Source organism: Lathyrus oleraceus, chromosome 7, assembly GCF_024323335.1.
Source record: "Lathyrus oleraceus cultivar Zhongwan6 chromosome 7, CAAS_Psat_ZW6_1.0, whole genome shotgun sequence".
Lineage (NCBI taxonomy): Eukaryota > Viridiplantae > Streptophyta > Magnoliopsida > Fabales > Fabaceae > Lathyrus > Lathyrus oleraceus.
The window spans coordinates 133,678,050-133,703,274 of NC_066585.1; the positions used below are offsets into that span (position 1 = coordinate 133,678,050).

Below are 25,225 nucleotides of genomic sequence, written 5' to 3' on the forward strand. Positions count from 1 at the left end.
AAATTTTTATAATTCCTATTTTAGAATTTTCACGTTATATATAGAGAGAGAGAATCTCGTAATAAAATCCAAAACTAACAAGAGGGAGATGTAAAAAATGAGAACAAAAATATCTTATTAACAAGTGAAAGCACGGCGTGACCTGACCTGAGCCAATACTAATGAACTAATTGAACTAGACTTGCTTTTCGAGGAGTGTTGCACATTGCACCATACATAAGTCACTATAGCTTCCTAGAAGTCAATTTCCTGCGGCCACTACCTCCAATAACTAGATTCGTGAGTCGTTATTAGTGGCAACAGGAGCTACTTCCCCCCAACACTTCCCTACCCGACCTTCGTCTTTCTTGTTTGCTAGCTAATGAAAATAGTACAACGATTGCGATTGATGTGCCTCTTGTGGCACAAAAACTGTTTATTTGGGGCTTTTAAGCCGCTGTTGATCTCCTTAAGACGTTGTTGCTTTGCACCTCTCATATTCTGTAATGACTTTTGATCCGTTTTTCATGTGTTATAATATCTTCAATTTTTTCCCGCCTCAGAACATGTTTTCCTTTTTTTCATAACTTGAGGTTTTAAGGTATGCTTCTACATCTTTAATCTCTTTTTTCATATATCTATTTCACAATTATATACGTGTCAGGTAAAAAAAGAGTATTTCTCACACACAATAATTGAAAGATGGAGAATCACTCTGTATCATTTTTCCATTTTTTTTAAGTGTGCTATTTTCCATATAAAATCATTTTAAATGCTTATGTTCATTGGGTGCTAATTTTTCTCAATCAATTTGTTCTAAATTTAGATTGTTAATCCATAATATTGACAGTATCACCTAAAGGTGATTATATGACTTTTGAAGGGCTAACACAAGTATTTAAAAGTAATTTTATTTATAAAAAAAAAAAGAAGATTTAGATTTATTTGACGTTTTTTTGTTCTTTCTTCTTTGCATGAATAAATGTTTTGTAGCAAACATGCAACTTATTTAACATTAGTTTTGATGAAATAATATTGTATTGTTGAGTTTAAAAATTCAAGAAAATTTTTATATATGGGGATGTAGCTAAAATGGTAGAGCGCTCGCTTTGCATGCGAGAGGTACAGGGTTCGATCCCCTGCATCTCCAATTATAGTATTGTTAATCAGTGATGTATGTATAGGAATGATTTAGATTTTTATAATTCCTATTTTAGAATTTTCACGTTATAGAGAGAGAGAGAGAGAATCTCGTAATAAAATCCAAAACAAACAAGTGGGAGATGTAAAAAATGAGAACAAAAATATTTTATTAATAAGTGAAAGCATGATGTGACCTGACCTGAGCCAATACTAATGAACCAATTGAACTGGACTTGCTTTTCGAGGAGTGTTGCACAATGCACCATACATAAGTCACTATAGCTTCCTAGTAGTCAATTTCCTGCGGCCACTACCTCCAATAACTAAATTCGTGAGTCGTTATTAGTGGCAACATGAGCTACTTCCCCCCAACACTTCCCTACCCGACCTTCGTCTTTCTTGTTTGCTAGCTAATGAAAATAGTACAACGATTGCGATTGATGTGCCTCTTGTGGCTCAAAAACTGTTTATTTGGGGCTTTTAAGCCGCCATTGATCTCCTTAAGATGTTGTTGCTTTGCAGCTCTCATATTCTGTAATTACTTTTGATCCGTTTTTCATGTGTTATAATATCTTCAATTTTTTACCGCCTCGGAACATGTTTTCCTTTTTTTCATCACTTGAGGTTTTAAGGTATGCTTCTACATCTTTAATCTCTTTTTTCATATATCTATTTCACAATTATATACGTGTCAGATAAAAAAGGAGTATTTCTCACACACAATAAATGAAAGATATAGAATCACTCTGTATCATTTTTCCACTCTTTTTTTAATTGTGGTATTTTCCATATAAAATCATTTTAAATGCTTATGTTCATTGGGTGCTAATTTTTCTCAATCAATTTGTTCGAAATTTAGATTGTTAATCCATAATATTGACAGTATCACCTAAAGGTGATTATATGACTTTTGAAGGGCTAACACAAGTATTTAAAAGTAATTTTATTTATATAAAAAAAAGAAGATTTAGATTTATTTGACGTTTTTTTTGTTGTTTCTTCTTTGCATGAATAAATGTTTTGTAGCAAACATGCAACTTATTTACCATTAGTTTTGATGAAATAATATTGTATTGTTGAGTTTAAAAATTCAAGAATAATTTTATATATGGCGATGTAGCTCAAATGGTAGGGCGCTCGCTTTGCATGCGAGAGGTACAGGGTTCGATCCCTTGCATCTCCAATTAAAGTATTGTTAATCAATGGTGTATGTATAGGAATGATTTAGATTTTTATAATTCCTATTTTAGAATTTTCACGTTATATATAGAGAGAGAGAATCTCGTAATAAAATCCAAAACTAACAAGAGGGAGATGTAAAAAATGAGAACAAAAATATCTTATTAACAAGTGAAAGCACGGCGTGACCTAACCTGAGCCAATACTAATGAACTAATTGAACTAGACTTGCTTTTCGAGGAGTGTTGCACATTGCACCATACATAAGTCACTATAGCTTCCTAGAAGTCAATTACCCGACCTTCGTCTTTCTTGTTTGCTAGCTAATGAAAATAGTACAACGATTGCGATTGATGTGCCTCTTGTGGCTCAAAAACTGTTTATTTGGGGCTTTTAAGCCGCTGTTGATCTCCTAAAGACGTTGTTGCTTTGCACCTCTCATATTTTGTAATGACTTTTGATCCGTTTTTCATGTGTTATAATATCTTCAATTTTTTCCCGCCTCAGAACATGTTTTCCTTTTTTTCATAACTTGAGGTTTTAAGGTATGCTTCTACATCTTTAATCTCTTTTTTCATATATCTATTTCACAATTATATACGTGTCAGGTAAAAAAAGAGTATTTCTCACACACAATAATTGAAAGATGTATGCTTCTACATCTTTAATCTCTTTTTTCATATATCTATTTTACAATTATATACGTGTCAGGTAAAAAAAGAGTATTTCTCACACACAATAATTGAAAGATGGAGAATCACTCTGTATCATTTTTCCATTCTTTTTTTAATTGTGCTATTTTCCATATAAAATCATTTTAAATGCTTATGTTCATTGGGTGCTAATTTTTCTCAATCAATTTGTTCTAAATTTAGATTGTTAATCCATAATATTGACAGTATCACCTAAAGGTGATTATATGACTTTTGAAGGGCTAACACAAGTATTTAAAAGTAATTTTATTTATAAAAAAAAAAGATTTAGATTTATTTGACGTTTTTTTTGTTCTTTCTTCTTTGCATGAATAAATGTTTTGTAGCAAACATGCAACTTATTTACCATTAGTTTTGATGAAATAATATTGTATTGTTGAGTTTAAAAATTCAAGAATAATTTTATATATGGGGATGTAGCTCAAATGGTAGAGCGCTCGCTTTGCATGCGAGAGGTACAGGGTTCGATCCCATGCATCTCCAATTAAAGTATTGTTAATCAGTGATTTATGTCTAGGAATGACTTAGATTTTTATAATTCCTATTTTAGAATTTTCACGTTATAGAGAGAGAGAGAATCTCGTAATAAAATCCAAAACAAACAAGAGGGAGATGTAAAAAATGAGAACAAAAATATTTTATTAACAAGCGAAAGCATGATGTGACCCGACCTGAGCCAATACTAAAGAACCAATTGAACTGGACTTGCTTTTCGAGGAGTGTTGCACAGTGCACCATACATAAGTCACTATAGCTTCCTAGAAGTCAATTTCCTGCGGCCACTACCTCCAATAACTAGATTCATGAGTCGTTATTAGTGGCAACATTAGCTACTTCCCCCCAACACTTCCCTACCCGACCTTCGTCTTTCTTGTTTGCTAGCTAATGAAAATAGTTCAACGATTGCGATTGATGTGCCTCTTGTGGCTCAAAAACTGTTTATTTGGGGCTTTTAAGCCGCCGTTGATCTCCTTAAGATGTTGTTGCTTTGCAGCTCTCATATTCTGTAATGACTTTTGATCCGTTTTTCATGTGTTATAATATCTTCAATTTTTTACCGCCTCGGAACATGTTTTCCTTTTTTTCATCACTTGAGGTTTTAAGATATGCTTCTATATTTTTAATCTCTTTTTTCATATATCTATTTCACAATTATATACGTGTCAGGTAAAAAAAGAGTATTTCTCACACACAATAATTGAAAGATGTAGAATCACTATGTATCATTTTTCCATTCTTTTTTTAATGGTGCTATTTTCCATATAAATTCATTTTAAATGCTTATGTTCATTGGGTGCTAATTTTTCTCAATCAATTTGTTCTAAATTTAGATTGTTAATCCATAATATTGACAGTATCACCTAAAGGTGATTATATTGTTGGTGTAAGCCCTAGAGGCCAATACTTTTGGTACTTGTATCGGCTTATTTATTAATAATAAAAGGCTTTTTCTTTATTATGTTTGTTTAATAAAGTCCCTAGGATAGCTAGTCCGTTTAATGTATCAGGTGTGACTTGATCATGAGATCACATTAAACATAAGGACACTATTCTTAAAGTATCCGTAGTCGAGCTTTATTGTGAAGTGGGATAACATTAAAGCATTAAGACTATTATGTCTATAGACTGATGATCATATCTCATGGATCATGGATATGGAGTTATCAAGTCTTAAACATAGGTATGAATATTAAGAGTCATATTTATACTGGATTGACCCGCTATGAGAGTACTGTCATACCTCAAAATTTGCCCATTTATATTTCAAGACATTTTTCAAGGCATTCCGACTCATTTTCATGACACTGATCTTAAGGGAACGAAGGCCCAGCTCGCGAATGACCCAAACTGACCTATTCGCTACACGCTCGCCTAGTGATAACATGAAAGTGGTTTATTTGGAAGCACAAGTAAAAATGGAGGAAAAGAGGTGCAAAAAGGAGAGAAAACGAACCAAATAGCAAAGCCCAGCCCAAAGCACAAGCCACAAATGCTGTGCTTGTGACGGACGTCACGGAGGGCGTGACGAGCGTCACGCAAAGCAGCCTTGTGACGGACGTCACACATGGTGTGACGAGCGTCACACCACTACCCTACTTTTTGGGCGCAAGTAACGCCTCAGAGACTTGAAGAGACGTTGAGGAGTGTTGGGCCCTATATCCACGCCATGAAATTAGCCACGTTGAAGAGCTCTTGGCAGCAAGTAGTTACTTAATGGTACCAATATAAATAGCCACGAAGAAAACCTAGAAGGGGGGGGGGGGCTTTTTCCACATTTTTCCTTTGCCGTTTTCACTTTTGCATATTTTCTTTTCCAGCAGCTTAGGCATTGTTTTTCCTACGAGTTCTACACTATTTTCCTTGCAATTTCCTATTTCTTTTTCAGCATTTAATTAGTTCTATTCACACAATAGTTTCTACAAAGGAAACTATTGTGTACCTTTTTACCGGATCCAACCTTACGTTAGGATCTAGTTATTTTCTTCGCTTTAATTTGTTGTTTATTTGACGAATCCAAGGACAAATCCTGCCGGCTTGTGGCGGAGTGTTCAGGACTACTGTTTAACTTATTCCGAGTAACCCTAAAGGAAACCCGGAAGGAAAAGCCTACGGCAGCAAGGTCACTTCCGCTCAATTCGATCCGATCGGCCAATTCGAGGTTGCAATTCAATTGCCAACAGGTTTGCGTTACTATCACCGCTTTTTCCTAATGCACATGTGATATCATAATTGAATTCATAAATATATTTGAGGTTTTGCATGTGGACTTAAGTATGCCTGGATACCTTGAATTGTTGTAATGGAGGCCGCTGTTTCGCTCTGTTTTGACCTTTACCCATCCGACTTGTTTTATTATAACCAGGCTTTGTTTACTTGATACTATTACTGCTTTGGTGCAACTCTTGATTGCACCCTGATTTGGTACTCTAATCCGTTTGCTGAATTTTGTAAAGGTTCACCTGTCCCAGGAAAGGATTGCTGTCTAGGTCTTCCACTTTATTTGTGGGATACCCTTGTGGAGATTCGCCCTAAATTACTTGATTAATTTTAATGTGTTAATTTTAATGTATTAATTTTAATGTATTAATTTTAATGTGGAGATTCATCATAATCACCTAATTAACTTTAAAATGTGGCCTTTAAATATGTGATCTTGGACCTCTCTTTTGCCCTACGGTATTACGGTATAATGGTCATGTCCCGCGAATGTGGGGATACACTTAGCAAAGACCCTTCGATTAACTCATCATAAAATAAATCATAGTCCCTCGGATGTTGCCTTCGAAAATACGATTTTGTCCCTCGATGACCCTTCGGTGTAGCCTACGGTTAAATGATGATCGTCCCTGCAAATGCTAAGGTATCCTTACAACTGTTGCCTTCAATGACCTATCGATGACCCTACGATGACCCTTTTACATCCAAAAGGCTAAAATTACTTACTTCTCAATAGTAAGGATAGTTTTACCCTCATAAGGATAGGAAACGTTCATAACGACCTCAGGAAGGTATAACTCTCAATTACTGGATCATAACCTAAAACATTTTCCACCCCTCACACTTTACACTTTACAAATCCTAGAAAATCACCACTTGGTATACATTCATACTAGAATCATTACCGAGTTATATTTTTCTAAACCATTTTCAAAATCAAATGAGATAAATACTTTGTATACATTCATACGAGAATCATTACAAAGTTAAACTCTCTTTCAAACATTTTTTTAAACAATTCACGAACACTTTTCAGACAAAAATATAAGTGATCCAGCAATTAAGAGCCCATGGATAACCATGGATACAAAGGGTGCTAACACCTTCCCTTTGTATAATGTACCTCCCGAACTCAAAATCTATTGAGGTCTTTCCTGTTCTTTTCCACCTTTCCTTATTGGATAAAAGAAAAGTCGGTGGCGACTCTTGCTATCCGCGACATTGCGATAAAGAGCAAAATATCCCAAGTCAGTTCACCGTATGACAGAACTGGCGACTCTGCTGGGGATACTTTAAAAAGAGAGGTTACCTTAAAAAACAAGATCACTTATTTGAATTGTTTGATTTACTTTTAAGGGATTGCTTGGGTATCCTATGCTTGAGTGAAAGATCCTACACCCGGATCTAGTGTACCTTAGGTAAGTAGCAATAGATCATCGCGACTATCCGGCGTATACTGGAATGGTTAAAATGATGGCTACGGTTAATGTGACACTTTGGTGGTCCTGATGTTCCTCATGTTACTTGAGGAAAAATTTGGCTTCTGCGTGGTGTCATCAAAGCATTAACCAGACCTTTAGAACCCTAATTGACTCATCCTGGCCATTAGAAAGTAGTGAGCTAACTGACTTCGGTTCCGACTGGGGCTTGGTTGAGACTCGATACTACACTCCTTGAGATTGGACTTTAGGGAAGCTTCGGTCAACCACTTGGCGTTGCACTGAAGTGGACTTAAAGGAAAGTCAATGATTGGAGATCCTTTTAGAACCCGGTTACTATTCTAGGACAGGTTGAACCAACCAAACTTCAGTGGGGAGGGTACTTACCTATGGCACTCATGCAAGCTTAAAACCTAGGAATGATGGTTGTGTGACTTGTTTGTGCTTGTTGTTTACTTAACATCATAACATCATAACATCATAACATCATGGCATTGTACTAACCATTTCGAGGACTTAGGGATTTAACTTTGCTCTGTTTTGTAAAAAAAAAAAAAAAAAAAAAAAAGGGTTTCCTTTTTGTTGGCTTACGCAAAGTTAAATTCCAAAAGTCCTTGAAAACATTTCATACATTGCATAGCATAACATAACATTGCATGACAGGTGTTCCAAAGGACCATATTCTCACGGTCTGCCTCTTAAACAGAAAAATGGATCTCGAACAAACTGTCAAAGATCTCCAGACTCAAAATGCTCAGTTCAAGGAGATGATGCTAAGCCTATCCAAGGGGCAGGAGGAACTGAAGGCTCTTTTGGTCGAAAAGAAGAAAGACAAGAAGGCTGTGAGTTTCATTAACCCAGGAAGAAGGCGTAAAGGACAGGCTACGGGAATCAAGTTTGGAATCCCGAACGGTCCAGAGGATGAGGCGGAGAATGATTCAGAGGAAGAGGATGCTGATTTCTCCAACCCTGAGGATGATGATGAGAAGTATGAAAATGAACAGTACTCTCCGAGAGATGATAAGTACAAGTTGTTGGAAGAACGTATGCTAGCTATGGAGGGTCAGAAGGCGCCTGGTCTGGATTTCGAAAGTTTGGGTCTGGTCTCCGATGTGACCATTCCTCGCAAATTCAAAATCCCCACTTTCACTAAGTACGATGGTGCATCCTGCCCTCAGATGCATTTAAGGGCTTATGTGAGAAAGATTCAGCCGCATACCACTGATAAGAAACTGTGGATCCACTTCTTCCAAGAAAGTCTGTCTGGCACTCAGTTGGAATGGTATTATCAGCTCGAGAGCTCTGACATCCGCACCTGGACTGATTTAGCAACAGCTTTCTATAAGCAGTACCAGTATAATTCTGAGCTAGCGCCTACTCGGTTACAGTTGCAGAATATGGCTATGGGATCTAAAGAAAGCTTCAAAGAATATGCTCAGAAATGGAGAGATTTGGCCGGCAGGGTCAAACCCCCTATGACTGACCGAGAATTAGTAGACCTGTTCATGGGTACCCTGACTGGCCCATTCTACAGCCACCTACTGGGGAGTTCTTCATCCGGTTTCACTGAACTTATATTGACAGGTGAACGGGTAGAGAGCGGCATTCGAAGTGGAAAGTTACAGGCAGCTACTTCTACAAGCAGTAAAAAGTCCTATCATGGGAAGAATGAGTCAAATGCTGTGTACGGTCAAAAGAATCATAATAAGAAAAATGGTGACCATGCCGTGGGAGCAGTGACAATCGCAGCCCCGCCAGCTCAAAACTTCCAGCAAAGACAAGACAGACCAAGAAGGCAATTTACCAAGCTTAATATGACTTTAGCACAAGCACTACAAAGTATGCTAAAGGCGAACTTAATCACTCTCAGAGGTCCTCCTGCAAATGTCAACACTGCTTCGCCTCGTTATAATCCCAATGCCAGGTGTGCATATCACTCCGATAGCCCCGGGCACGATACAAACGATTGCTGGCTGTTAAAGAATAAAATTCAGGATATGGTCGACGCTGGGGAAATTGAGTTCGAGCCTCCGGAGACTCCTAATGTCATCACTGCTCCTATGCCTAATCATGACAAGGCTGTTAATGCTCTCGATGGCGATTCTCTCATCACTACTGTAGCGGACTTAACATCTCCTCTCCCGATCATAAAGAGGAATTTATTGCAAGCTGGTTTATTTCCAGGTTGTACTGAAGATTGCAATCTCTGCATACTCTGGCCCGAGGACTGTTTGAAATTGAAGAATGGTATTCAACAGCTGATGGACGATCGTACAATTCTCTTTGAAAGGGCCCCTAAGGCGGAAAACCCTATTGAAGAAGTATCTGTGATTGCAAGGTCCAAAGTTCCAGTGAAGATTACTGCTCCCAGAGTACCTGTGAAGATTACTGCTAAGCCCAGGGTTGCTCCCCTAATCGTCACTGCACCTGGCCTGATCCCGTATTCCTCAAGCAAAGCTATTCCGTGGAATTATGGCGGTGATGCTTACGTCTATGGCGTGAAGCAAGTGGATAATGCTGCTAATACTAGTGGCATTGTTGGGACTAGTAAAATTACTCGAAGCGGAAGGATCTTCTCTCCAGAAATCTCACCTCCTGTCCTTGAAACTCGAGGAAAGGAACCAGTCAATCCTTCTCAGTCAGAGACACCGGTCGAAGTTACTCCCGAAGATGTTGCCAAACAAGAAATGGAAGAAGTGCTGAAAATCATTCGCAAGAGTGATTTTGATGTGGTAGAACAGTTGGGGCATACGCCGTCTAAGATCTCGATGTTATCCTTGCTGTTATCTTCTGAATCTCATGCCCATGCCTTGATAAAAGTCTTGAAAACCGCTCATGTACCTCAGGAGACATCTGTCGATCAATTTGAAAATTATGTTGCCAACCTGACTGTTGACAACGGCTTAGGCTTTTCCGACGCTGATCTGACACCAGCAGGAAAGAATCACAATAAAGCCCTGCCTATCTCCATTGAGTGTAGGGGAATCACTTTGTCTCATGTGTTGATCGATAATGGCTCTTCCCTGAATGTGCTGCCGACAGCTGTGCTGGATAAGCTGGGTTGTAAAAGCATTGAACTGAAACCTAGTGACATTGTGGTACGTGCTTACGATGGTGCGAAGAGTGTTGTCCATGGCGAAGTAGTCCTTCCTATCAAGATAGGACCTCAAGTCTTCAATACTACCTTTTATGTAATGAACATTCGTCCTGCCTACTCCTGCTTACTGGGACGCCCTTGGATTCATGAGGCAGGTGCTGTAGCTTCGTCTCTCCATCAAAAGCTGAGATATCCAATAGAGGGTAAGATTGTCACTGTGTGTGGGGAAGAGGAGTATATTGTCAGTAGTGTGCATACCTTCAGATACATTGAGATGGATGGTGAATTCTTCGAGACTCCGTCTCAGTCATTTGAAGTGGTTCCTCCGCCCCGTCCTGTCCTTAAGCCAACTCCCCTTGTGCCCGAGGTTATTCGAGCTTCTCCTGCCATGGTTTCCCTGAAGGACGCTCAAGCTGTGGTTGAAGATGGCGGCCGTACCGGCTGGGGTCAACTGATCAACATACCCTACAAGTCTGATAAATCTGGTCTGGGATTTAGCTCTGAAAAGATGGTCAAAGATCAAATCAATGCTGTAGAAGATGCTGACAGTGATTGCGACCTGGATAGCTGGATTTTCCCAACGATTGGTGACGGACTCAATAATTGGAAGGCTGAAGACACTATCCCGATCTCCTTTAGTCAGGAGTAATTGTTATTGTCCATTTAGTATTGCAAATTTTTAATTTTTCAATTGAACTTCTTAAAGCATTGTGTCTACGCCCGGGGCACAATAGCTAATTTGTTAAGGGTTTTGTCATTTCATAAGCATAATCATATTCAGTAAATCAATGGACTTTTTCGCATTCAAATATGGCGCTCTTTATTTTTCCTGTCGTCTTTCAAACAAGCTATGCTTTCTTACACACACTCACGTAACAAATTGCAGATCCGTATCCACTCTGGATCCTATTGATAATAATTCCGCTACTGTTCATTATGACTTTGAAAATCCAATCTACCAAGCCGAAGATGGAAGTGAGGAAGATTGTGAAGTCCCTGGAGAACTTGCCAGACTACTACTGCAAGAGGGAAAGACTATACAGCCGCATGAAGAGTCACTCGAAATCGTAAATCTAGGTACTGAAGTGGACAGAAAAGAAGTCAAAATAGGAGCAGGTTTGGAAAACAGTGTCAAGGAAAGATTGGTTCAGATGTTACGCGACTATGTAGAGATTTTCGCTTGGTCTTATGAAGACATGCCGGGATTGGATACTGACATAGTAGTGCATCGACTGCCAACGAGGGAAGACTGCCGTCCTGTCAAGCAAAAGGTTCGCCGCATGCGTCCTGAAATGTCTGAGAAAATCAAAGCCGAGGTTATGAAACAATTCAATGCCGGTTTCCTAGCCGTTACTTCTTATCCTCAATGGGTTGCCAATGTGGTGTCAGTGCCAAAGAAGGATGGTAAGGTGCGAATGTGCGTAGATTACAGAGATTTGAATAAAGCGAGTCCCAAAGATGACTTTCCACTCCCGCACATCGATGTCCTGGTAGATAACACCGCTCAACACAAAGTATTCTCATTCATGGATGGATTCTCGGGTTATAATCAGATTAAGATGGCACCTGAGGACATGGAGAAAACTACGTTTGTGACACAATGGGGCACTTTCTGTTACAAAGTAATGCCATTCGGCTTAAAGAACGCCGGGGCAACGTACCAGCGTGCTATGGTGGTTTTGTTCCATGATATGATCCATCATGAAATAGAAGTATATGTGGATGACATGATAGCTAGATCTCATACTGAAGAAGAACATCTCGATCATTTATGCAAACTGTTCGAGAGGTTGAAGAAATACAAGCTAAGATTGAATCCGAGCAAATGCACTTTTGGAGTAAGATCTGGTAAACTCCTGGGCTTTGTTGTCAGTGGTAAAGGAATTGAGGTTGACCCAGCTAAAGTGAGGGCTATTCAAGAAATGCCGGTTCCCCGTACGGAGAAAGAGATCCGAGGCTTCTTGGGACGCTTGAACTACATTGCTCGATTTATCTCCCACTTGACCGCTACCTGCAAACCCATCTTCAAATTACTGAGGAAAAATCAAGAAATGATATGGAATGACGAATGCCAAGAAGCTTTTGACAAAATCAAGAAGTACCTCCAGGAACCTCCGATTCTGATACCACCAGTTGAAGGAAGACCTCTAATCATGTATTTGACCGTATTAGAAAATTCAATGGGGTGCGTATTGGGGCAACATGACGAGTCTGGTCGAAAAGAGCATGCCATATACTACCTGAGCAAAAAGTTTACCGACTGTGAAACAAGATACTCACTGCTCGAGAGAACTTGCTGTGCTTTGGCTTGGGCTGCTCGCCGACTAAGACAGTATATGTTGAATCATACCACTTTATTGATTTCTAAGATGGATCCTATCAAATACATATTTGAGAAGCCTGCCCTCTCCGGAAGAATAGCGAGATGGCAGATGATATTAACAGAGTACGATATCCAGTATACTACCCAGAAAGCAATCAAAGGAAGCGTGCTCGCTGAGCATTTGGCTCATCAAGCGGTGGACGATTATCAATCTATGAATTTTGAGTTCCCGGATGAGGATGTCATGCTTGTTACTGATGATGAAAAACCTAAACCGTATGAAGGACCCGAACTGGGATCCCGATGGACTATGGTTTTCGATGGATCTTCTAATGCATTGGGCCATGGTGTTGGGGTTGTACTCATTTCTCCCGAGGGTTACCATACGCCTCTCACAGCTAGACTATGTTTTCATTGTACCAATAATATGGCTGAGTATGAAGCATGTATTTTTGGACTCAAAGCTGCTATAGATTGGCGAATCAAGTTTTTGAGCGTGTACGGAGACTCAGCATTAGTAATCAGTCAGATCAAAGGAGAATGGGACACTAAGCACCCGAATCTCATCCCTTACCGAGAACGGGTGATGACGTTGATCCCATACTTTGAAGAGATTACATTCGAACATATCCCACGAGAAGAGAATCAGTTGGCAGACGCATTAGCTACCATGTCATCTATGTTCAGAGTCAGATGGGGCAGCGAAGCTCCCATGATTACCATTGGACGGTTAGATGAACCGGCATACTGTTATGAACTTAACACTGAGAGGGTACAGGAGAAACCTTGGTTCCACGACGTAAAAAGATACTTAGAAGATCAGGAATACCCTGAAGGGGCATCCATCAATGACAAAAAATTCCTGAGGAAATTCTCCGCTAAGTTCTTTCTGAGTAATGGAGTATTATACAAACGTAATCATGACTCAACTTTGCTTCGCTGTGTGGATAAAAAGGAAGCGGAAAAGATTATGGAAGACATGCATGATGGTATTTTCGGGACTCATTCTAGTGGGCATACGATGGCCAAGAAGATTCTGAGAGCAGGGTATTATTGGTCTACCATGGAAGCTGATTGCCATCATCACTCCAGAACCTGTCACAAATGCCAGATCTATGCGGATAAAGTACATGTGCCTCCTGCTCCATTAAACGTGTTGACAGCACCTTGGCCTTTTGCAATGTGGGGCATCGATATGATTGGAGAGATTAAACCCACTGCTTCTAATGGACATCGCTTCATCCTTGTTGCTATTGATTACTTTACAAAATGGGTAGAGGCCGCCTCATTTGCTTCTGTCACCAAGAATGTGGTGGCACGGTTCATCAAGAATAGTCTTATTTGTCGGTATGGTATCCCTGAAAGAATTATCACTGACAATGGTACTAATTTGAACAACAAGATGATTGCTGAACTCTGCGCGCAGTTCAAAATTAAACACCATAACTCTTCTCCGTACCGGCCAAAGATGAATGGTGCCGTGGAGGCCGCTAATAAGAATATCAAGAGGATTGTACAGAAGATGACAGTAACGTACAAAGACTGGCATGAGATGTTACCGTTTGCTCTCCATGGTTATCGCACTTCAGTACGCACTTCGACAGGGGCAACTCCTTTCTCTTTAGTCTATGGAACGGAAGCCGTTTTACCAGTGGAAGTCCAGATTCCCTCTCTAAGAGTCATGAAAGAGGCGGGCTTAGATGAAGATGAATGGATCCAGACTCGACTCGATCAGATAAACTTGATTGACGAGAAGAGACTTGCGGCTGTTTGTCACGGGCAGATATATCAGAAGCGCATGACCCAAGCATTTAACAAAAGAGTCAAGAGACGAGTGTACCAAATCGGCGACTTAGTTATCAAGCGTATCATTCTACCACAAGGTGATCCCAGGGGCAAATGGACTCCCACATACGAAGGGCCATTTGTGGTTAAAAAGGTATTCTCCGGTGGAGCCATGATACTTGCTACAATGGATGGCGAAGACTTCCCACATCCTGTGAACGCGGACATAGATAAAAAATACTACGCCTAACAGAGACCCGCTAGGTCGACGTACCTAGGCAAAAGTAAGGGCATCCCGGCGAACCAACAGGGTTCGGGCAAAAATTAGGGATAAATATATAAAGACGTATACCCGGCAAGTCGAAAACCTGAAAGGGCGGCTTGGGCAAGAAGGGGTATCCCGGTGGACTGAAAACCCGAAAAGGCGGTCCAGGCAAAAATTAGGGATTAAAGCGTACGACTATGTCCCGTTTTCTGTCAGCTTCAACCACGTTCCAAGGGACCGAACAAGCCAACCACCTCTATCCGACAGCAAGGGATGAGATGCTTGAAGACATAATGGCAGTAGTGGAATTAAAGTCAATAGGACGATTCCGGCATAGCTTTCTCTTTGTTTCTTGACAATTTCCTCTTACTAGGATTTCTGTCTCCTTGTACACAGATTGCCTGTTCATAGGCCCTCTTTCAAAATCAATGCAATTTTATTTTTACTTTCCCGTTTTGTTTGCACGAACGCCCATTGATTTAATTTGAATTGATATATGCGTTTGAATATGATCAATGTTTATCAAAAATACATGCATAAAATAACAATGACAATTACTACACGACTTCAGGATCGAAGAGAAGGTCTAACCAGGCTTTCCAATGAATCCGTTGCTAATTCGATTCCCCGGCAACGCCAATTATTCCCCAGAAGAGGTTGGCGTCACCAGACAGACTAGTCATCTCTTCCACTCCCAGCCAGGCTCTGTCGAATATTTCTACCATCAGACAAGGATCAAGTATCCCCAGTTGAGAAGGGGTCATCAATGCAAATATCTCCGACCAGAAGACCGAGATTCATTTCCCCAGTAGAGCCCCCTGGAAGAACGTTTCAAACGCATAGGACCCTCATTACATCATTTCACAGCACCCGCATACATACGACATTTGCATCTCATGCATCATGACATGGCATGAAGCTAACTTTATTTTTCAGGTTAATTATCCTCCTGATACAATCAAAACAAAGGTCCATTCAGACAGACATCTCTATCAATTACATTCAGGATTCGACTACATCTTTCAGATATACTCCATGGCAACATTCATTCTGACATCCTCCTAACGATGGCATCTATAAGCCCATCCCCAGTAAATTGTTGCAAATACAACAGATACCAATACTATCAGATACAGCCTAACGTACGGTTCACTCTGATTCAGCTCAACATATGACCTTCAACAACTCAGATACGATCTAGCGTACGATCCATTCTGATCTTCTTCAACTCGAATACAGTCTAATGTACGACCAAGTTAGACCCTCATCCCTTGCTCAGGTGCTACCTTCGGACAGGTACATTCCTGAATGGTAGTCTGGTATATGGCTACTTCCCTTGCTCAGGTGCTACCTTTGGACAGGTACATTCCTGAATGGTAGTCTGGTATATGGCTACTTCCCTTGCTCAGGTGCTACCTTCGGACAGGTACATTCCTGAATGGTAATCTGGTATATGGCTACTTCCCTTGCTCAGGTGCTACCTTCGGACAGGTACATTCCTGAATGGTAGTCTGATATACGGCTACTCCCCTTGCTCAGGTGCTACCTTCGGACAGGTACATTCCTGAATGGTAGTCTGGTATACGGCTACTCCCCTTGCTCAGGTGCTACCTTCGGACAGGTACATTCCTGAATGGTAGTCTGGTATACGGCTACTTCCCTTGCTCAGGTGCTACCTTCGGACAGGTACATTCCTGAATGGTAGTCTGATATACGGCTACTCCCTTTTCAAGCAGATTCAGCCTAACGGACGGCTCATTCTGCAACTCAGAACCGATCTAGCGTACGATCCGTTCTGATCTTTCATCCCCATCAAAGTCATCCGCCTAACGAACAGCTCACTCTGATACCCAGATATGGTCCAGTGTATGATCCATTCTGATCCCTTATCCCCAGCAGCATATAGCATACTCTGACTCCCCAGCGAAGTCAACAGCATGATGGATGATTCACTATACGGTCTAGCGTATGACCCGGTATGACGTCCATGTCTTCAGACATTGTCTAACGTACGACACAATCTGGAAACCTCCTCATCAAACTACCTGGATGGCATCTTTAAGCCCATCTCCACCAAGACTAATTGGCAAGTGCAAATTTTTGGGGCATTCTAGTGTTCAATAATCTTTCACCTCCAGACCACGAACGGTACACACCATTCTAACTCTCTCGGTTCAAGAATATTGAACAGGGGCAGCTGTCATACCCCAAAATTTGCCCATTTATATTTCAAGACATTTTTCAAGGCATTCCGACTCATTTTCATGACACTGATCTTAAGGGAACGAAGGCCCAACTCGCGAATGACCCAAACTGACCTATTCGCTACACGCTCGCCTAGTGATAACATGAAAGTGGTTTATTTGGAAGCACAAGTAAAAATGGAGGAAAAGAGGTGCAAAAAGGAGAGAAAACGAACCAAATAGCAAAGCCCAGCCCAAAGCGCAAGCCACAAATGCTGTGCTTGTGACGGACGTCACGGAGGGCGTGACGAGCGTCACGCAAAGCAGCCTTGTGACGGACGTCACACATGGTGTGACGAGCGTCACACCACTACCCTACTTTTTGGGCGCAAGTAACGCCTCAGAGACTTGAAGAGACGTTGAGGAGTGTTGGGCCCTATATCCACGCCATGAAATTAGCCACGTTGAAGAGCTCTTGGCAGCAAGTAGTTACTTAATGGTACCAATATAAATAGCCACGAAGAAAACCTAGAAGGGGGGGGGGGGGGGCTTTTTCCACATTTTTCCTTTGCCGTTTTCACTTTTGCATATTTTCTTTTCCAGCAGCTTAGGCATTGTTTTTCCTACGAGTTCTACACTATTTTCCTTGCAATTTCCTATTTCTTTTTCAGCATTTAATTAGTTCTATTCACACAATAGTTTCTACAAAGGAAACTATTGTGTACCTTTTTACCGGATCCAACCTTACGTTAGGATCTAGTTATTTTCTTCGCTTTAATTTGTTGTTTATTTGACGAATCCAAGGACAAATCCTGCCGGCTTGTGGCGGAGTGTTCAGGACTACTGTTTAACTTATTCCGAGTAACCCTAAAGGAAACCCGGAAGGAAAAGCCTACGGCAGCAAGGTCACTTCCGCTCAATTCGATCCGATCGGCCAATTCGAGGTTGCAATTCAATTGCCAACAGGTTTGCGTTACTATCACCGCTTTTTCCTAATGCACATGTGATATCATAATTGAATTCATAAATATATTTGAGGTTTTGCATGTGGACTTAAGTATGCCTGGATACCTTGAATTGTTGTAATGGAGGCCGCTGTTTCGCTCTGTTTTGACCTTTACCCATCCGACTTGTTTTATTATAACCAGGCTTTGTTTACCTGATACTATTACTGCTTTGGTGCAACTCTTGATTGCACCCTGATTTGGTACTCTAATCCGTTTGCTGAATTTTGTAAAGGTTCACCTGTCCCAGGAAAGGATTGCTGTCTAGGTCTTCCACTTTATTTGTGGGATACCCTTGTGGAGATTCGCCCTAAATTACTTGATTAATTTTAATGTGTTAATTTTAATGTATTAATTTTAATGTATTAATTTTAATGTGGAGATTCATCATAATCACCTAATTAACTTTAAAATGTGGCCTTTAAATATGTGATCTTGGACCTCTCTTTTGCCCTACGGTATTACGGTATAATGGTCATGTCCCGCGAATGTGGGGATACACTTAGCAAAGACCCTTCGATTAACTCATCATAAAATAAATCATAGTCCCTCGGATGTTGCCTTCGAAAATACGATTTTGTCCCTCGATGACCCTTCGGTGTAGCCTACGGTTAAATGATGATCGTCCCTGCAAATGCTAAGGTATCCTTACAACTGTTGCCTTCAATGACCTATCGATGACCCTACGATGACCCTTTTACATCCAAAAGGCTAAAATTACTTACTTCTCAATAGTAAGGATAGTTTTACCCTCATAAGGATAGGAAACGTTCATAACGACCTCAGGAAGGTATAACTCTCAATTACTGGATCATAACCTAAAACATTTTCCACCCCTCACACTTTACACTTTACAAATCCTAGAAAATCACCACTTGGTATACATTCATACTAGAATCATTACCGAGTTATATTTTTCTAAACCATTTTCAAAATCAAATGAGATAAATACTTTGTATACATTCATACGAGAATCATTACAAAGTTAAACTCTCTTTCAAACATTTTTTTAAACAATTCACGAACACTTTTCAGACAAAAATATAAGTGATCCAGCAATTAAGAGCCCATGGATAACCATGGATACAAAGGGTGCTAACACCTTCCCTTTGTATAATGTACCTCCCGAACCCAAAATCTATTGAGGTCTTTCCTGTTCTTTTCCACCTTTCCTTATTGGATAAAAGAAAAGTCGGTGGCGACTCTTGCTATCCGCGACATTGCGATAAAGAGCAAAATATCCCAAGTCAGTTCACCGTATGACAAGTACTATATAGAAAGTTATGCAAAGTGTCATAAGTTATTCTCATGGTGATAATGGTGTATACCACCCTTCGACCTGAAACCACTATGGACAATAGATGTAGAGTCGAGTGTTTTATTGCTGATCAAACATTGTCCGTAACTGGATAACCGTAAAGACAATTGATGGGTACTCCACGAAGCATGATGAGGGACATGAGTGACCTAGATGAAATTTGCCCATCCTATATAACAGGATAAATGTCTATGGGCCCAATATTGAACTGGACAAGGATGACACGGTCTATGCCTTGTGTTCAATATAGATATAAGGGCAAAAGGGTAATTATGCACATAAGTATTATCACAGAAGGATTTGTCAGATCACATGACATTTTCGTGTCTTGGGTAGCAGTGATGTGTTGCTAGATACCACTCACTGTTTATTATGTTAAATGTGTGATTTAATATAATTGCCAATGTCGCGAACACCTACAGGGTCACACACAAAGGATGGATTGATGAGAGATAGAGTAACTAAGGAACACCGTAAGATACGGTGCACTTAAGTGAATTGTAGAACATCGTAAGGTATGGTGTACTTAAATAGAATACGAAATTTGGTAAGGTACCATGGGCTTAAGTGATTTTGGGCATATTATAAGATATGGGCCACATACACTTAAGTGGGCCTTTTAGCTTGAAGCCTATACAAGTGGTTCTATAAATAGAACCCTTGTGCAGAAGTATTCTTTTTTTGCAGTTGCATTTTTTTTCTCTCTCTCTCTCTCTCTCTCTCACTCAAAGCCTTCATTCATAGCAGCTAGCACTGAGATTGAAGGAATCCGTTCGTGTGGACTGAGTAGAGGCGTTATCGTCGTTCAACGTTTGTGATCGCTTCGTAGATCTGCATCAAAGGTTTCAATCATCACAAGAGGTAAATATTCTATCACTGATCATGCCCATTCGTAAGGATCACTAAAGGAGAAAATTTTAATTTCTGCTGCATTTTGGATCGCCGTTCTCCTTCATATATGACTTTTGAAGGGCTAACACAGGTATTTAAAAGTAATTTTATTTATAAAAAAAAGAAGATTTAGATTTATTTGACTTTTGTTTTGTTCTTTTTTCTTTGCATGAATAAATGTTTTGTATCAAACATGCAACTTATTTACCATTAGTTTTGATGATATAATATTGTATTGTTGAGTTTAAAAATTCATGAATAATTTTATATATGGGGATGTAGCTCAAATGGTAGAGCGCTCGCTTTGCATGCGAGAGGTACAGGGTTCGACCCCCTGCATCTCCAATTAAAGTATTGTTAATCAGTGATGTATGTATAGGAATGACTTAGATTTTTATAATTCCTATTTTAGAATTTTCACGTTATAGAGAGAGAGAGAATCTCGTAATAAAATCCAAAACAAACAAGAGGGAGATGTAAAAAATGAGAACAAAAATATTTTATTAACAAGCGAAAGCATGATGTGACCTGACCTGAGCCAATACTAATGAACTAATTGAACTAGACTTGCTTTTCGAGGAGTGTTGCACATTGCACCATACATAAGTCACTATAGCTTCCTAGAAGTCAATTTCCTGCGGCCACTACCTCCAATAACTAGATTCGTGAGTCGTTATTAGTGGCAACAGGAGCTACTTCCCCCCAACACTTACCTACCCGACCTTCGTCTTTCTTGTTTGCTAGCTAATGAAAATAGTACAACGATTGCGATTGATGTGCCTCTTGTGGCTCAAAAACTGTTTATTTGGGGCTTTTAAGCCGCTGTTGATCTCCTTAAGACGTTGTTGCTTTGCAGCTCTCATATTTTGTAATGACTTTTGATCCGTTTTTCATGTGTTATAATATCTTCAATTTTTTCCCGCCTCGGAACATGTTTTCCTTTTTTTCTTCACTTGAGGTTTTAAGGTATGCTTCTATATCTTTAATCTCTTTTTTCATATATCTATTTCACAATTATATACGTGTCAGGTAAAAAAAGAGTATTTCTCACACACAATAATTGAAAGATGTAGAATCACTATGTATCATTTTTCCATTCTTTTTTTAATTGTGCTATTTTCCATATAAAATCATTTTAAATGCTTATGTTCATTGGGTGCTAATTTTTCTCAATCAATTTGTTCTAAATTTAGATTGTTAATCCATAATATTGACAGTATCACCTAAAGGTGATTATATTATTGGTGTAAGCCCTAGAGGCCAATACTTTTGGTACTTGTATCGGCTTATTTATTAATAATAAAAGGCTTTTTCTTTATTATGTTTGTTTAATAAAGTCCAATTGGATAACCGTAACTGGATAACCGTAAAGACAATTGATGGGTACTCCACGAAGCATGATGAGGGACATGAGTGACCTAGATGAAATTTGCCCATCCTATATAACAGGATAAATGTCTATGGGCCCAATATTGAACTGGACAAGGATGACACGGTCTATGCCTTGTGTTCAATATAGATATAAGGGCAAAAGGGTAATTATGCACATAAGTATTATCACAGAAGGATTTGTCAGATCACATGACATTTTCGTGTCTTGGGTAGCAGTGATGTGTTGCTAGATACCACTCACTGTTTATTATGTTAAATATGTGATTTAATATAATTGCCAATGTCGCGAACACCTACAGGGTCACACACAAAGGACGGATTGATGAGAGATAGAGTAACTAAGGAACACCGTAAGATACGGTGCACTTAAGTGAATTGTAGAACATCGTAAGGTATGGTGTACTTAAATAGAATACGAAATTTGGTAAGGTACCATGGGCTTAAGTGATTTTGGGCATATTATAAGATATGGGCCACATACACTTAAGTGGGCCTTTTAGCTTGAAGCCTATACAAGTGGTTCTATAAATAGAACCCTTGTGCAGAAGTATTCTTTTTTTGCAGTTGCATTTTCTCTCTCTCTCTCTCTCTCTCTCACTCAAAGCCTTCATTCATAGCAGCTAGCACTGAGATTGAAGGAATCTGTTCGTGTGGACTGAGTAGAGGCGTTATCGTCGTTCAACGTTTGTGATCGCTTCGTAGATCTGCATCAAAGGTTTCAATCATCACAAGAGGTAAATATTCTATCACTGATCATGCCCATTCGTAAGGATCACTAAAGGAGAAAATTTTAATTTCTGCTGCATTTTGGATCGCCGTTCTCCTTCATATATCACTTTTGAAGGGCTAACACAGGTATTTAAAAGTAATTTTATTTATAAAAAAAAGAAGATCTAGATTTATTTGACTTTTTTTTTGTTCTTTCTTCTTTGCATGAATAAATGTTTTGTATCAAACATGCAACTTATTTACCATTAGTTTTGATGATATAATACTGTATTGTTGAGTTTAAAAATTCAAGAATAATTTTATAGATAGGGATGTAGCTCAAATGGTAGAGCGCTCGCTTTGCACGCGAGAGGTACAGGGTTCGATCCCATGCATCTCCAATTAAAGTATTGTTAATCAGTGATGTATGTATAGGAATGACTTAGATTTTTATAATTCCTATTTTAGAATTTTCACGTTAGTGAGAGAGAGAGAATCTCGTAATAAAATCCAAAACGAACAAGAGGGAGATGTAATAGATGAGAACAAAAATATTTTATTAACAAGTGAAAGCATGATGTGACCTGACCTGAGCCAATACTAATGAACCAATTGAACTGGACTTGCTTTTCGAGGAGTGTTGCACAGTGCACCATACATAAGTCACTATAGCTTCCTAGAAGTCAATTTCCTGTTGCCACTACCTTCAATAACTAGACTCATGAGTCGTTATTAGTGGCAACACGAGCTACTTCCCCCCAACACTTCCCTACTCGACCTTCGTCTTTCTTGTTTGCTAGCTAATGAAAATAGTACAACGATTGCGATTGATGTGCCTCTTGTGGCTCAAACATTGTTTATTTGGGGCTTTTACGCCGCTGTTGATCTCCTTAGGATGTTGTTGCTTTGCAGCTCTCATATTCTGTAATGACTTTTGATCCGTTTTTCATGTGTTATAATATCTTCAGTTTTTTACTGCCTCGGAACATGTTTTCCTTTTTTTCATCACTTGAGGTTTTAAGGTATGCTTCTACATCTTTAATCTCTTTTTTCATATATCTATTTCACAATTATATACGTGTCAGGTAAAAAAGGAGTATTTCTCACACACAATAATTGAAAGATGGAGAATCACTCTGTATCATTTTTCCATTCTTTTTTTAATTATTGTATTTTCCATATAAAATCATTTTAAATGTTTATGTTCATTGGGTGCTAATTTTTCTCAATCAATTTGTTCTAAATTTAGATTGTTAATCCAAAATATTGACAATATCACGTAAAGGTGATTATATGACTTTTGAAGGGCTAACACAAGTATTTAAAAGTAATTTTATATATAAAAAAAAGAAGATTTAGATTTATTTGACTTTTTTTTTGTTCTTTCTTCTTTGCATGAATAATTGTTTTGTTGCAAACATGCAACTTATTTACCATTAGTTTTGATGAAATAATATTGTATTGTTGAGTTTAAAAATTCAAGAAAAATTTTATATATGGGGATGTAGCTCAAATGGTAGAGCGCACGCTTTGCATGCGAGAGGTATAGGGTTCGATCCCCTGCATCTCCAATTAAAGTATTGTTAATCAGTGATGTATGTGAGGGAGATGTAATAAATGAGAACAAAAATATTTTATTAACAAGTGAAAGCATGTTGTGACCTGACCTGAGCCAATACTAATGAACCAATTGAACTAGACTTGCTTTTCGAGGAGTGTTGCACAGTGCACCATACATAAGTCACTATAGCTTCGTCGATGTCAATTTCCTGCGGCCACTACCTCCAATAACTAGATTCATGAGTCGTTATTAGTGGCAACATTAGCTACTTCCCCCCAACACTTCCCTATTCGACCTTCGTCTTTCTTGTTTGCTAGCTAACGAAAATAGTACAACGATTGCGATTGATGTGCCTCTTGTGGCTCAAAAACTGTTTATTTGGGGCTTTTAAGCCGCTGTTGATCTCCTTAGGATGTTGTTGCTTTGCAGCTCTCATATTCTGTAATGACTTTTGATCCAATTTTCATGTGTTATAATATCTTCAATTTTTTACCGCCTAGGAACATGTTTTCCTTTTTTTCATCACTTGAGGTTTTAAGGTATGCTTCTACATCTTTAATCTCTTTTTTCATATATCTATTTCACAATTATATACGTGTCAGGTAAAAAAGGAGTATTTCTCACACACAATAATTGAAAGATGTAGAATCACTATGTATCATTTTTCCATTCTTTTTTTAATTGTGGTATTTTCCATATAAAATCATTTTAAATGCTTATGTGCATTGGGTGCTAATTTTTCTCAATCAATTTGTTCTAAATTTAGATTGTTAATCCATAATATTGACAGTATCACGTAAAGGTGATTATATGACTTTTGAAGGGCTAACACAAGTATTTAAAAGTAATTTTATTTATAAAAAAAAAAGATCTAGATTTATTTGACTTTTTTTTTGTTCTTTCTTCTTTGCATGAATAAATGTTTTGTATCAAACATACAACTAATTTACCATTAGTTTTGATGAAATAATATTGTATTGTGGAGTTTAAAAATTCAAGAATAATTTTATATATGGGGATGTAACTCAAATGGTAGAGCGCTCCCTTTGCATGCGAGATGTACAGGGTTCGATCCCCTGCATCTCCAATTAAAGTATTGTTAATCAGTGATGTATGTATAGGAATGACTTAGATTTTTATAATTCCTATTTTAGAATTTTCACGTTAGTGAGAGAGAGGGAATCTCGTAATAAAATCCAAAAAAACAAGAGGGAGATGTAATAAATGAGAACAAAAATATTTTATTAACAAGTGAAAGCATGATGTGACCTGACCTGAGCCAATACTAATGAACCAATTGAACTAGACTTGCTTTTCGAGGAGTGATGCACAGTGCACCATACATAAGTCACTATAGCTTCCTAGAAGTCAATTTCCTGCGGCCACTACCTCCAATAACTAGATTCTTGAGTCGTTATTAGTGGCAACATTAGCTACTTCCCCCCAACACTTCCCTATTCGACCTTCGTCTTTCTTGTTTGCTAGCTAACGAAAATAGTACAACGATTGCGATTGATGTGCCTCTTG

General features: G+C 38.9%; 3 non-coding genes across 3 annotated transcripts; all 3 read left to right on the forward strand.

The window, feature by feature from the left end:
* The first annotated feature begins 1,056 nt into the window (after positions 1-1,056).
* TRNAA-UGC (transfer RNA alanine (anticodon UGC)) lies at positions 1,057-1,129 on the forward strand. The gene has a single exon. It is a non-coding gene; the product is annotated as a tRNA-Ala (tRNA).
* Positions 1,130-3,424: 2,295 nt separating this feature from the next.
* Positions 3,425-3,497, forward strand: TRNAA-UGC (transfer RNA alanine (anticodon UGC)). The gene has a single exon. It is a non-coding gene; the product is annotated as a tRNA-Ala (tRNA).
* Positions 3,498-20,309: 16,812 nt separating this feature from the next.
* TRNAA-UGC (transfer RNA alanine (anticodon UGC)) lies at positions 20,310-20,382 on the forward strand. Its single transcript has one exon. It is a non-coding gene; the product is annotated as a tRNA-Ala (tRNA).
* The last annotated feature ends 4,843 nt before the right edge of the window (positions 20,383-25,225 follow it).